Here is a 13580-nt window from a genome sequence, read left to right as displayed (position 1 = left end):
GAGACAAAGGGAGTCTGCGGGGAAGGAGAGGTGGGGAGAGGTTTTATAGCCCAGACCGGCGCCCAGGCCAGGTCCTTCTATATAAGGAAGAAAGCACGGGCTACAGCGGCGGTGGGTGTCCAAGGGCTCTGTGTCGGTTCCTGATCGGACCAGGCTGCGAGGGGTGGTCGGTCCCCGGAAGTTTAGCCAGCCTCTGGAACTTGTCTGCGGCACTTTTTCCCGGGGCATGCCTCAACATACCCGACCTTTCAAATGTGATTAATGCCACTGGATTGTGTGACTAAAAATGGTTATATGGTAAATTTTATGTTATATATACTTTACCACAATTTGTAATATAAAAAAAACTAAAATCCTCTATTTAGAAGACAGTCTAGCACACATCTGTCCTCCATTAGCAAATCCCTAGAAGGGCTCCTATTTTGAGAAAGCATTTCTCTTCCTTCTCTTTTAGAACATATAATATTGTCCTTCTGTATTTAACCATATATCTATTTTTTGTTGTTGTTACTTAAATAATAGTATATTATAAGTTTTTCCTATCAGTTTTCTCTGTAGAATTTTAACCAGAGGTCTTCTGGTGGAAAAATGGATCTTAGAAATGTTAATGGAAGTGGTAACACAAAACAGCACCTTCACACAGTCTTCAAGTAAACATAATCCCTGATATAATTGGAAAGTAATATGTAATTCTGGGAACAGTAAAAAAAAATCTGTGACAACTTTGTCTCAAATCTTGGAAAATGAGTTTAGCTCTGAAGTCTCTTAAGACACAAAACCTGGGAGACAGTTTTTATTGGTGGCCTGCACCTCTGATTTGGATAAGAAAGTGAGTAATATAACATTTAAATAAACATAATAAATCTTTTTTCAAGAGCTTGAAATCATTGACTGAAGTTGGAGAACTAACATCTTGTAATGTGTAAATATGTGTTGCTGGCGTAAAAAAAAGTAGAATATAGTTTATGCAGTGCAAAACCTATTGGAAAAAAGCCTTTGGAATAGACATGAACTCATGGTAGAATCACAGTGTTGACTCCAAAATTATGAAGGCTGAGGGCTGTCCACTGGAAACATTCATAACCACAAGGTCTCTGTGAGTAATATCTGGCTATCTCCTTTTGAAGTACACCTGAGGGAGAAAAAGACAAAAACGACATGTTTAAAAGTTTTAAAGTCCTCCTCCTAAGGCAACACATTTCTAGGTTTCCTTCTTCATGTGAAGCAATCATATCACTATTGGAGGCACAGTTTTAAAAAAAAACCAGGGCTGTATTTATTCTATGGAGGAAGTAGCCCCATTAAAACCCTCAGTGGGGCTGGATGTAATGCCAAATAACCTGTAGATCTACTAGATTTCTGGTCATTCTGATTCACAGATATGCTTTATCACTACAGTAAATTGATAAGCAAAATCATTTTATTCCCTGAAATAAATTAAAAACAGAGTAACAAAGAGGATAGGAAATCTAGCATCTGAACAGGGTTTGCCATTTTCACACATAAAAGGAGCAAAGCAGATTTGAATGTTAATGCTGCTGCTGCTGCTGCTGCTTCTGCTAAGTTGCTTTAGTCGTGTCCGACTCTGCGACTGCATAGACGCAAGCCCACCAGGCTCCTCCGTCCATGGGCTTTTCCAGGAAAGAGTACTGGAGTGGGTTGCCATTGTCTCCTCCGTTGGATGTTAATATCAGGTTGTTATCTTTATACTTTATAAACGGATTGACAGGCACTGAAACACTGGCATATGTGTATGAAATATCCTGGTGTTTAATCTGTGTGGCAAAGCAGTTATAGGGCCTATAGAGATGTGACCTGTGGACAGTGGATCCCAAGAATGAAAAGAGAATGAAATGCCTTAACAATGACTCAATCAAGAGACTTCCTAAAATATAAGATGATACCCAATAATAGGATAGATCTTTGCCAGACCTTTGAGCTATTGAATTCTACCAAATTCTAGCTGAACTGGAAGAGATATGGGTTTTCTCAGTGGATAATCAGAACACAAAGGAAATGAAGTGCTGTCAAGCTACACAATCATCAGTTTTTAGTAGCTGTGTTGTATACCGGTTCCTTACAGATGAACATAGCAAAATAAAATAATGTCAGGGCTTGTGAAGGCTTATCTCTGAGTGTGTTTGGGCAAAAAACAACTTCAAGTGTAACTCTTTATCCTCAAAGAAGAATGTGAAAAGTTTCATTTCAGTCTTTGAAACAGAAAATATGTCATCTATCAGAGGTTGACTCATGTCACAAACAGGGTTGCTTAGACATATGATTCCAGAACTCTTTTATAAAACCTGACTGCAAGTGCATTTGTGGGTGCTGTAAACAAAGTTATCATGAGAGAGAATGAACTTCACACACGAAACAGAAAAGCACTAGGACACCTACCTTCACAGTAAGTGCACTTTCTTATTCTCTTGTTGCTAACATAACTTGCTACCCCCCAAACAGCTCTGCATATGAAATGTTATATATTTAATTGTCACTTAAGGAGAAAAATAAACCCTCCAAGAATGCTTGGGCCCACTGGCTGAAATCTGAGGTCATTTCCATTGTAATGGAAGCACTTAAAAATAAAGCCTTTGGTGGGAGTGGGGGGGGGTGGTTAATTGCATATCATCACCCTCCTCCATTTTATTAAGCTAAACATATTTGGTGATTATATGCTTATGTACTTTTTTGGTGAAACTAAAAACAGTTAAAGGAACAAACAAAAATTCATTTCATTTTCTACTGCTTAATATTCTTTCCAAAATCATCTGGTTCCTTTCTCCATAACCCTTCTCAATAAAGAAAATATTATTTATAGCAACTTTTAACTGAAAAGGACTTTGCTTCATGGTCTGAAATACCTGAACTGAATACTGCAAAGGATCTTCAGCCATTGGGGACCCCTGATTTAGAGTCTCTAAAGTGACCTAGAAGAACTATGGGTATATTTGTTTAATATTGGGAGGCAAGGTTTCTACCTACAGCCTTTTACAAAATGATCCCACTTTTATGCTGTAAAACACTCAATATTCTTAAAACACTTAAGCCTCTGCTCTCTCATCTTATCCCTGTGATAAACGTGAAGAAAACAGCAGGGCTGTAATCCTGCTCTACACACAGGTGAGGACCTGAGGCTCAGAGACTTTGGGGGACACAAGGCCACGTGGATGCTAAGTGCCTCCTCCATCTATCCAACTGGACCAGGCTCCTAGAGCTAGGGTATGAGAATTTTATAACTGCTGGGCTGTATTAGGTGATTTCACAAATAGACAACATGACACCTCTGTTACACACTTGGAACAAAGAAACTTAAAAAAAACCTCAACCAGGTCTGCTTCATCACAGAACAGAATGGATAACAGGCATTTATTCTTGGAGCTGAACTGTGTCCCCTCTGAAAGGCTGTTGCTGAACCACAAAAGATGCCATGAGTCTTGGCTTCCAGAGGGGAAGAATTAAATTTGGGGCCAGTGATGAGGCCTGATCACTCAGAGATTTTGTGTAATAAAGTTTTATTAAAGTATAAAAAGATAGAGAAAGCTTCTGACATAGACATCAGAAGAGGGCAGAAAGAGTGCTCCCTGCTAGTCTTTCAGTTCCGTTCAGTCAGTTCAGTCGCTCAGTTGTGTCCAACTCTTTGCGACCCCATGAAGTGCAGCATTCCAGGCCTCCCTGTTAGGTGGATGTTATATAGCTACTACTAGTAGTAGTGTTAGTCACTCAGTCATGTCCAACTCCTTGCAACCACATGGACTGTGGCCCACTAGGCTTCTCTAACCATGGGATTCTTCAGACAAGAATACTGGAGTGGGTGGTCATTCCCTTCTCCAGAGGATCTTTCTGACCCAGGGATCTAACCCAGGTCTCCTGCATTGCAGGCAGATTCCTTACCATTTGAGCTACAGGGAAGATCCATATAACTACTGGCAGTCTGCTAATTAGAGAAAGGAAATATCTCAAAATTCAGAGACTGGTACCAGGCCCTTCACAATCAACTTGCATTTTGAGACAACACTGGCACAAGATGAGTTGACCCTGGCCATAAAATTATTGACATGAATCTTGAAGAAAGGCAGGCTTCTAAGCAAATACAGTCTCACTGACCTAGCTTAAGAGAATATTTGCATGAGTAAAACATATGGTTTTTCAAGTCCATTCTGAGTCTTAGGGGAAACATACTTGAAGACAGAATATAGGATAAATACATAGTTCATTAATACAGCTTAAGACAAACATTTCCATAAGAAAAATGCATTGGTTAGCTCAAGGTTTGAGAAAGTTAAGTTCAGGTAGAACCAGGTATCCTATATGGCAACACAGAATTTTAAAAGACAACTCTTTTAAAATTTGTATCAGTTCAGTTCAGTTGCTCAGTCCTGTCTTACTCTTTGCAACCCCATGAACTGCAGTACACCAGGCTTTCCTGTCCATCACCAACTCCCAGAGCCTACTCAAACTCATGTCCATCAAGCCGCTGATGCCATCCAACCATCTCTGCCATCCCCTTCTCCTCCTGCCTTCAATCATTCCCAGCATCAGGGTCTTTTCAAATGAGTCAGCTCTTTGCATCAGGTGGCCAAAGTACTGGAGTTTCAGCTTCAAAATCAGTCCTTCCAAAGGACACCCAGGACTGATCTCTTTTGGGATGGACTTGTTGGATGTCCTTGCAGTCCAAGGAACTCTCAAGAGTCTTCTCCAACACCACAGTTCAAAAACATCAATTCTTTGGTGCTCAGTTTTCTTTATAGTCCAACTCTCACATCCATACATGACTCCTGGAAAAACCATAGCTTTAACTAGATGGACCTTTCTTGGTAAAACAATGTCTCTGCTTTTTAATATGCTGTCTAGGTTGGTCATAACTTTCCTTCCAAAGAGCAAGTGTCTTTTAATTTCATGGCTGCAGTCACCATTTGCAGTGATTGTGAAGTCAAAATAAATAAATAAATTAATAAAGCCTGCCACTGTATCCACTGTTTCCCCATTTATTTGCCATGAAGTGATGGGACCAGATGCCATGATCTTAGTTTCCTGAATGTTGAATTTTAAGCCAACTTTTTCACTCTCCTCTTTCACTTTCATCAAGAGGCTCTTTAGTTCTTCTTCACTTTCTGCCATGAGGGTGACATCATCTGCATATCCGAGGTTACTGATATTTCTCCCAGCAATCTTGATACCAGCTTGTACTTCATCCAGTCCAGCATTTCTCATGATGCACTCTGCATATAAGTTAAATAATCAGGGTGACAATATACAGCCTTGATGTACTCCTTTCCCAAATTGGAACCAGCCAGTTGTTCCATGTCCAATTCTAGCTAATGGTTCCTGACCTGCATACAGATTTCTCAGGAGGCAGGTCAAGAGGAGTGGTATTCCCATCATTTGAAGGATTTTCCACAGTTTGTTGTGATCCACACTGTCAAAGGCTTTGGCATAGTCAATAAAGCAGAAGTAGATGTTTTCCTGAAATTCTCTTGCTTTTTTAATGATCCAACAGATGTTGGCAATTTGATTTCTGGTTCCTCTGCCTTTTCTAAATCCCGCTTGAACATTTGGAAGTTCATGGTTCACGTACTGTTGAAACCTGGCTTGGAGAATTTGGGGCATTTGAGAGTGTGAGATGAGTGCAATTGTGCAGTAGTTTTAGCATTCTTTGGCATTGCCTTTCTTAGGGATTGAAATGAAAACTGACCTTTGCCAGTCTTGTGGTCACTGTTAAGTTTTCCAAGTTTGCTGGCATATTGAGTGCAGCACTTTCACAGCATCATCTTTGAGGATTTGAAATAGCTCAACTGGAATTCCATCACCTCCACTAGCTTTGTTTGTACTGATGCTTCCTATGGCCCATTCGACTTTGCATTCCAGGATATCTGGCTCTAGGTGAGTGATCACACCATCATGATTATCTGGGTTATGAATATATTTTTTATATAGTTCTTCTGTGTATTCTTGCCACCTCTTCTTAATATCTTCTGCTTCTGTTAGATCCATATCATTTCTGTACTTTGTTGTACTGATCTTTGCATGAAATGTTCCCTTAGTATTTCTAATTTTTTTGAAGAGATCTCTAGTATTTCCCATTCTGTTTTTTTCCTCTATTTCTTTGCATTGATCACTGAGGAAGGCTTTCTTAATCTGTCCTTGCTATTCTTTGGAACTCTGCATTCAAATGAGTATATCTTTCTTTTTCTCCTTTGCTTTAGGTCCTCTTCTTTTCTCAGCCATTTGTAAGGCTTCTTCAGACAACCATTTCAGCTTTTTGCATTTCTTTTTATGTGGATATAAATTTGTATAGAGAAGGGGAAAAATATAACACTAGTAGTTTGTTTCCTCCTGCAGCTTAAGAGAGAGATAAAAAATGTCTGATACTTACAGCCTATTCCCTCCGTTTGGAGTCCCCTGTCTTCTTGCCTGTTACCTTCTCACCTCCAGTTTTACATGTTGAAGTCCTAAACCCTCTCTGGTACCTCAGAATATGACTGTATTTGGAGACATCATCTTTAAAGAGGCAATAAAGTTAAAATGAAATCATACGGGTGGGTCCTAATCTAACTGACTGGAGTTTTCATAAGAAGAGACCAGGACACAGGCTCACACAGAGGGAAGAGCATGTGAGGACACAAAGGGAAGATGGTGTCTACAAGACAAGGAGAGAGACCCCAGAGGAAACCAACCCTGCTGACAACTTGACCCCAGACTTCCAACCTCCGGGACTGTGAGGATGTAAGTTTCTGCTGTTTAAGTTGCCAACTCTTCGGTCTTTGTATGGCAGCCCTAGCAAACTACTGCCCTCTTTAGCTGTATGCATCTAAAAGGGACTTTCTCTACTATTTCATGGATCATCCAAAAAGGGTCAATCAGACCATGATCAGCTCACCTGAGCTAGGAGTTCAAGAAAACGTGATGTGGAAGCACCTTCTCCCAGATGTTGGGTTTTCTTTTCATTTGAATGAATTCTGTTCTATTAGAGTGAAAACCTTGTGACTGAGGCTAATGCTCCCATGTTATAGCTCTGAACAATACATTAATATCTGATTCTTGCACATTCAAAAAACTGATAATCTGGCAGTTTATCCTTCTAAGAGGATGCAGAGTATGCAGAAATAATATCAAGATGTCATGAGAATTCAGAAATGCATTTGTTTCTGTAAAGGTGACCTGAGCCAGTGGAAGGACTGATATCCAAGAGTGAGATTCTGTCACTCTGTCAACTTCAGAGACTGCCCCTACCTTGGCTACCAGGTGACAAGAGCAAAGTTCTCAGACTTGATACAGAACACAGTACCTAGGACAGCACCCAGCCTCCCTCAGCAATTCCCCCTCGGGCGCTTCCTGGATCAGCTCAGTGACCTTCGGTGAACTCTAAATGCACTGTCCTTATCCATGATTCGGGATAAAAATGGACCATCAGGAGATTAAGTGAAATCATACATTTGAGAACTGTATAAAATAAACTATGAAGAAATATACAAATGTAACTTACCATTACTGTTGTTAGAGTAGGTGCAGGATTACTAGGCCAGGAATCACAAGATTTCTAATTTTACGACCTATGCCTACTTCAGTATGTATGTTACACTTGACTTACAATGTTTACTGAAAGAACAAATTTCTAATTCTCTGTCTGCTGCAAACTAGTTTAACACCAGTTATATACATAGGGACACCTTCCTTCTAAAGCACCTTAGTTTCCTCACCTGTACAAAGAGAGGGTTGAATCCTATTATCTTATTATCTGGACCAATCTAAAATTCTGTGTTCTATTACTCATTACTCAGTGTCATTGAGAGGGTAACAGACAGGAAGGCCTGGGGTCTCCAAACGGAGGAAATAGGCTACAAGTGCCAGACATTTTTATCTCTCTTAAGCAGCAGGAGGAAACAAACTGGCGATATATTTTTTTCTTCTCTATACAAATATAAAAGGTTGTTTCTCTTAAAATGCTGTGTTGCCATGACACCTGGTTTCACCTGAAGCTAACTATTCTCAAACCTTGAGTTAACCAATGCAGTTTTTCTTATGGAAATGTTTGTCATAAGCTATGTTAATGTACCCTAGACTCTGTCTTCAAGTTCCACCAAATGGCTCAGAACCTACTTGACAAACCAGTATGTTATACTCAGATATTGTCCCCCTAATCTATGTAAATGAAACTATTTGTATGGTAAACTGCCCTTCTACAAGATTCAAGTCAATCGTTTCACAGTCCAGGATGAATCATCTGGTACCAAGATTATCACAAAATGCAATTTATGGATGAGGGGCCTGGTGCCATTCTGAGTTTTAAGACATTCCTTTCTTTTCATTAACAGACTGCTAGTGACTATGTAACATCCAGCTGAAGACTAGCAGGGGGTACTCTTTCTGCCCCCTTCTGATGCCTATGTCAGAAGCTTTCTGTATCTCCTTTATACTTTAATAAAACTTTAATACACAAAAGCTCTGAGTGATCCAGCCTCTTCTCTGGCCCCAGATTGAATTTGCCTCATCCAGAGGCCAAGAATCCCAGCGTCTTATTGTTCAGCAACAACCTTTCATCATGATAATATAATTTTAAAATGAAGACTTAGACGCACAGGTGGGACCTCCCCTTTTTGATGTGAAATGACTCAGGTCAAAAGAGCAAAAGGCTTTGGGAGATTCCTGGCTCTCAAAGTCTCAGGAAGAATGGTTTGACTCGGAGACATTCTAGTGGATAAAAGCACTCCGTGAATTTCAGGCTTAAAAAAAATACAGAGCTCCTTGTTTAGCTTCTCAATATTTGCAAACAATGTAAGTACTTATGAAAAGTTCAGAACAGAGACTTTCTTCTCCCTAAACCTAAGCATGAACTCTAACTCTGCCAACTCTTCAACCAGCTCTGGGACCCAGGAAGTCTCCTACCTGATGAGCAGCGGAAGGTCCTGTTCTGCATTTCCTCATTTCTATGGAGGATTGCTGCAACAGACCGCCCAGAAGCGTGGCCGTGAGGAAATACCCCATGCCCAAGGTCAGGGGTAGCGACCCAGAGCACCAGGCTGCCACAGTGCAGGAGCGGCGGCCGAGAGGAGCTTCCCCACCTCCAAGGTCAGGGGCGGCAGCCAAGAGGAGCTACCACACCTCGGAGGTCAGGGACGGCGGCCAAGAAGAGCAACCCCACCTCCAAGGAGCGGCTGCTGTTGGGTGCAGGAGGGCTGAGAGGAGCTACTCCACGGTCAAGGTCAGGAGGGGCGGCCGTGAGAAGATACCCCTCCTCCAAGGTAAGGGAGCAGCGGCTGCACTTTGCTGGAGCAGTCATGAAGAGACAACCCACGTCCGAGGTAAGAGAAACCCAAGTAAGACGGTAGGTGTTGCAAGAGGGCATCAGAGGGCAGACACACTAAAACAATAATCACAGATAACGAGCCAATCTGATCACAGGACCACAGTCATGTCAAACTCAATGAAACTAAGCAATGCCGTATGGGGCCACCCAAGATGGTCGGGTCATGGTGGAGAGGTCTGACAGAATGTGGTCCACTGGAGAAGGGAATGGCAAACCAGTATCCTTGCCTTCAGAACCCCATGAACAGTATGAAAAGGCAAAATGACAGGATACTGAAGTCGGTAGGTGCCCAATATGTTACTGGAGATCAGTGGACAAATAACTCCAGAAAGAATGAAGGGATGGAGCCAAAGCAAAAACAATACCCAGTTGTGGATGGGACTGGTGATAGAAGCAAGGTCTGATGCTGTAAAGAGCAATATTGCATAGGAACCTGGAATGTTGGGTCCATGAATCAAGGCAAATTGGAAGTGGTCAAAGAGTGAATGTCAACATTCTACGAATCAGCAAACTAAAATGGACTGGAATGGGTGAATTTAACTCAGATGACCATTATATCTACTACTGCGGGCAGGAATCCCTTAGAAGAAATGGAGTAGCCATCATAGTCAACAAAAGAGTCCAAAATGCAGTATTTGGTTGCAATCTCAAAAACAACAGAATGATCTCTGTTCGTTTCCAAGGCAAACCTTTCAATATCACAGTAATCCAAGCCTATGCCCCAACTAGTAACGCTGAAGAAGCTGAACGGCTCTATGAAAACCTACAAGACCTTTTAGAACGAACACCCAAAAAAGATGTCCTTTTCATGATAGGGGACTGGAACGCAAAAGTAGGAAGTCAAGAAACACCTGGAGTAACAGGCAAATTTGACCTTGGAGTACAGAATGAAGCAGAGCAAAGGCTAATAGAGTTTTGCTAAGAGAACGCACTGATCATAGCAAACACCCTCTTCTAACAACACAAGAGAAGACTCTACACATGGACTTCACATACGGTCAACACTGAAATCAGATTGATTATATCTTTGCAGCCAAAGATGGAGAAGCTCTATACAGTCAGCAAAACAAGACTGGGAGCTGACTGTGGCTCAGATCATGAAGTCCTTATTGCCAAATTCAGACTTAAACAGAAGAAAGTAGGGAAAACCACTAGACCATTCAGGTATGACCTAAATCAAATCCCTTATGACTATACAGTGGAAGTGAGAAATAGATTTAAGGGATTAGATCTGATAGAGAGAGAGCCTGATGAACTATGGATGGAGGTTCGTGACATTGTACAGGAGACAGGGATCAAGACCATCCCCATGGAAAAGAAATGCAAAAAGGCAAAACGGTTGTCTGAGGAGGCATTAAAAATAGCTGTGAAAAGAAGAGAAGCAAAAAGCAAAGGAGAAAAGAAAAGATATTCCCATTTGAATGCACAGTTCCAAAGAATAGCTAGGAGAGATAAGAAAGCCTTCTTCAGCAATCAGTGCAAAGAAATAGAGGAAAACAACAGAATGGGAAAGACTAGAGATCTCTTCAAGAAAATCAGAGATATCAAGGGAACATTTCAGGCAAAGATGGGCTTGATAAAGGACAGAAATGGTATGGACCTAACAGAAGCAGAAGATATTAAGAAGAGGTGGCGAGAATACACAGAAGAACTGTACAAAAAAGATCTTCATGACCCAGATAATCAAAATGGTGTGATCACTCACCTAGAGCCAGACATCCTGGAATGTGAACTCAAGGGAGCCTTAGAAATCATCACCATGAACAAAGCTAGTGGATGTGATGGAATTCCAGTTGAGCTATTTCAAATCCTGAAAGATGATGCTGTGAAAGTGCTGCACTCAATATGCCAGCAAATTTGGAAAACTCAGCAGTGGTCACAGGACTGGAAAAGGTCAGTTTTCATTCCAATCCCTAAGAAAGGCAATCCCAAAGAATGCTCAAAGTACCGCACAATTGCACTCATCTCACACACTAGCAAAGTAATGCTCAAAATTCTCCAAGCCAGGCTTCAGCAATACATGAACCGAGAACTTCCAGATGTTCAAGCTGGTTTTAGAAATTGCAGAGGAACAAGAGATCAAATTGACAATATCTGCTGGATCATTGAAAAAGCAAGAGAGTCCCAGAAAAAGCAGGAAAGTCCAGTATTGACTACGCCAAAGCCTTTGACTGTGTGGATCACAATAAACTGGAAAATTCTGAAGGAGATGGGATTACCAGACCACCTGACCTGCCTCTTGAGAAACCTGTATGCAGGTCAGGAAGCTATAGTTAGAACTGGACATAGAACAACATACTGGTTCCAAATAAAGTCTGGAACACGTCAAGGCTGTATATTGTCACCCTGCTTATTTAACTTATATGCAGAGTACACCATGAGAAATGCTGGGCTGGAAGAAGCAGAAGCTGGAATCAAGATTGCCAGGAGAAATATCAATAACCTCAGATATGCAGATGACACCACCCTTATGGCAGAGAGTGAAGAGAGTGAAGAGGAACTGAAAAGCCTCTTGATGAAAGTGAAAGAGGAGAGTGAAAAAGTTGGCTTAAAGCTCAGCATTGAGAACACTCAGATGATGGCATCTGGTCCCATCACTTCATGGCAGATAGATGGGGAAACAGTGGAAACAGTGTCAGACTTTTCTTTTTGGGCTCCAAAATCACCGCAGATGGTGATTGCAGCCATGAAATTAAAAGACGCTTACTCCTTGGAAGGAAAGTTATGACCAAACTAGAGGGCATACTGAAAAACAGAGACATTACTTTGCCACCAAAGGTCTGTCTGGTCAAGGCTATGGTTTTTCCAGTGGTCATGTATGGATGTGAGAGTTGGACTGTGAAGAAAGCTCAGCACCAAAAAATTGATGTTTTTGTACTGTGGTGTTGGAGAAGACTCTTGAGAGTCCGTTGGACTGCAAGGAGAGCCAGCCAGTCCATCCTAAATGAGATCAGTCCTGGGTGTTCATTGGAAGGACTGATGCTGAAACTGAAACTCCAGTACTTTTGCCACCTCATGCGAAGAGTTGACTCATTGGAAAAGACCCTGATGCTGGGAGGGATTGGGGGCAGGAGGAGGTGGGGACAACAGAGGCTGAGAAGGCTGGATGGCATCACCGATTCGATGGGCATAAGTTTGAGTAAACTCCGGGAGTTGGTGATGGACAGGGAGTCCTGGCATGCTGCGATTCATGGGGTCGCAAAGAGTCAGACAAGACTGAGCGACTGAACTGAACTGAACTGAATAGAAGACTGAGAGAAGACAGTGATGAACTCAGGCCACACTTTAGATAAATCGTTCATATACAAGTACTTAAGATACTGGGGTGTTTTCTTTAGGACATTTTAAATATTACACAAATAACAAATAATTTTATTCTATTTACAAGTGAAAATCTGGGAAAGGCAGAAAAGTATGAAGAAGGGAACATACAACCATAATTTGACACCCAGAGATAAATTTTTGATGGGGAAGCCACCTCCCACCCTGAGCCACACATGTTAAGGGGCAAGAACACCAGAACTTCCTTCCCTCCATCTTCCCATCAATCCCAATCCCACTCCCACCTTGTCCCAGAAAGACTTACAGATGGCTGTATGACAATGGCTAAGTCTCCTAAACCAGCCCTTGGTTATCAGTACACTTCTGTTGGGAAGATCCCATGTGACCCGAATGTTCCTCACTGAGCCCCTTCCTCACACCACACACAGTGCTTAGTGCCTCCCACACCTCATCTCTGAAAGTGCTCTGTGACCTTCAGCACCACTCAGACTACATTGTGTAGCTTTTTGAGTTCTTGATTTGTACTGATGACAATTTCATTTTCTAGAATGTAGAGGAAACATGGGGTGCAAATGGGCCTAATTCTGAACAACAAAGAATTAGGTAGAAAGTGACAATATCAGGTAAGAGATTTCTTTACAGATTAGACAGAAGAGACCTAATTTTTTCCAGAAGATCTTCCTAGAATCAAAATCTCCCAAGTTTTTTTCCCTTCAACTCTCAAATTTCCTGGATATTCCTTGACAGAACTTGTATCACAAATGTGCTGAGCACCAATCAGAATGAATGTAAAGGGTCGGCAAAATGAGAATGTTCTATGTTCCATGAGAATCTGAACCCAGAGTCTGAACATGTGGGAAGTCAGATCCAGAATCTCTGTCTCAGGCACTGATGTGGTCACATAGACGGGTGCACATATCCTGACCCCACCCCCAGCACTGCTGCAGATTCTCAGCAGACCTGCCTTCCACCTGCCACATGCTGTTAATGCCCA

General features: G+C 41.6%; 1 protein-coding gene across 1 annotated transcript in view; it reads right to left on the bottom strand.

The window, feature by feature from the left end:
- Nucleotides 1-1041: 1041 nt before the first annotated feature.
- LOC136144262 (ATP-binding cassette sub-family C member 4-like) overlaps nucleotides 1042-13580 on the bottom strand; it is a 160309-nt gene continuing 147770 nt past the window's right edge. Inside the window, exon 31 of the mRNA XM_065902011.1 lies at nucleotides 1042-1132. The gene's annotated coding sequence lies outside the window, so the exon portion shown is untranslated. The remainder of the gene's footprint in view (nucleotides 1133-13580) is intronic.

This window comes from Muntiacus reevesi, chromosome 11, assembly GCF_963930625.1.
Source record: "Muntiacus reevesi chromosome 11, mMunRee1.1, whole genome shotgun sequence".
NCBI lineage: Eukaryota > Metazoa > Chordata > Mammalia > Artiodactyla > Cervidae > Muntiacus > Muntiacus reevesi.
This window is presented reverse-complemented; position numbering and strand designations above follow the sequence as displayed.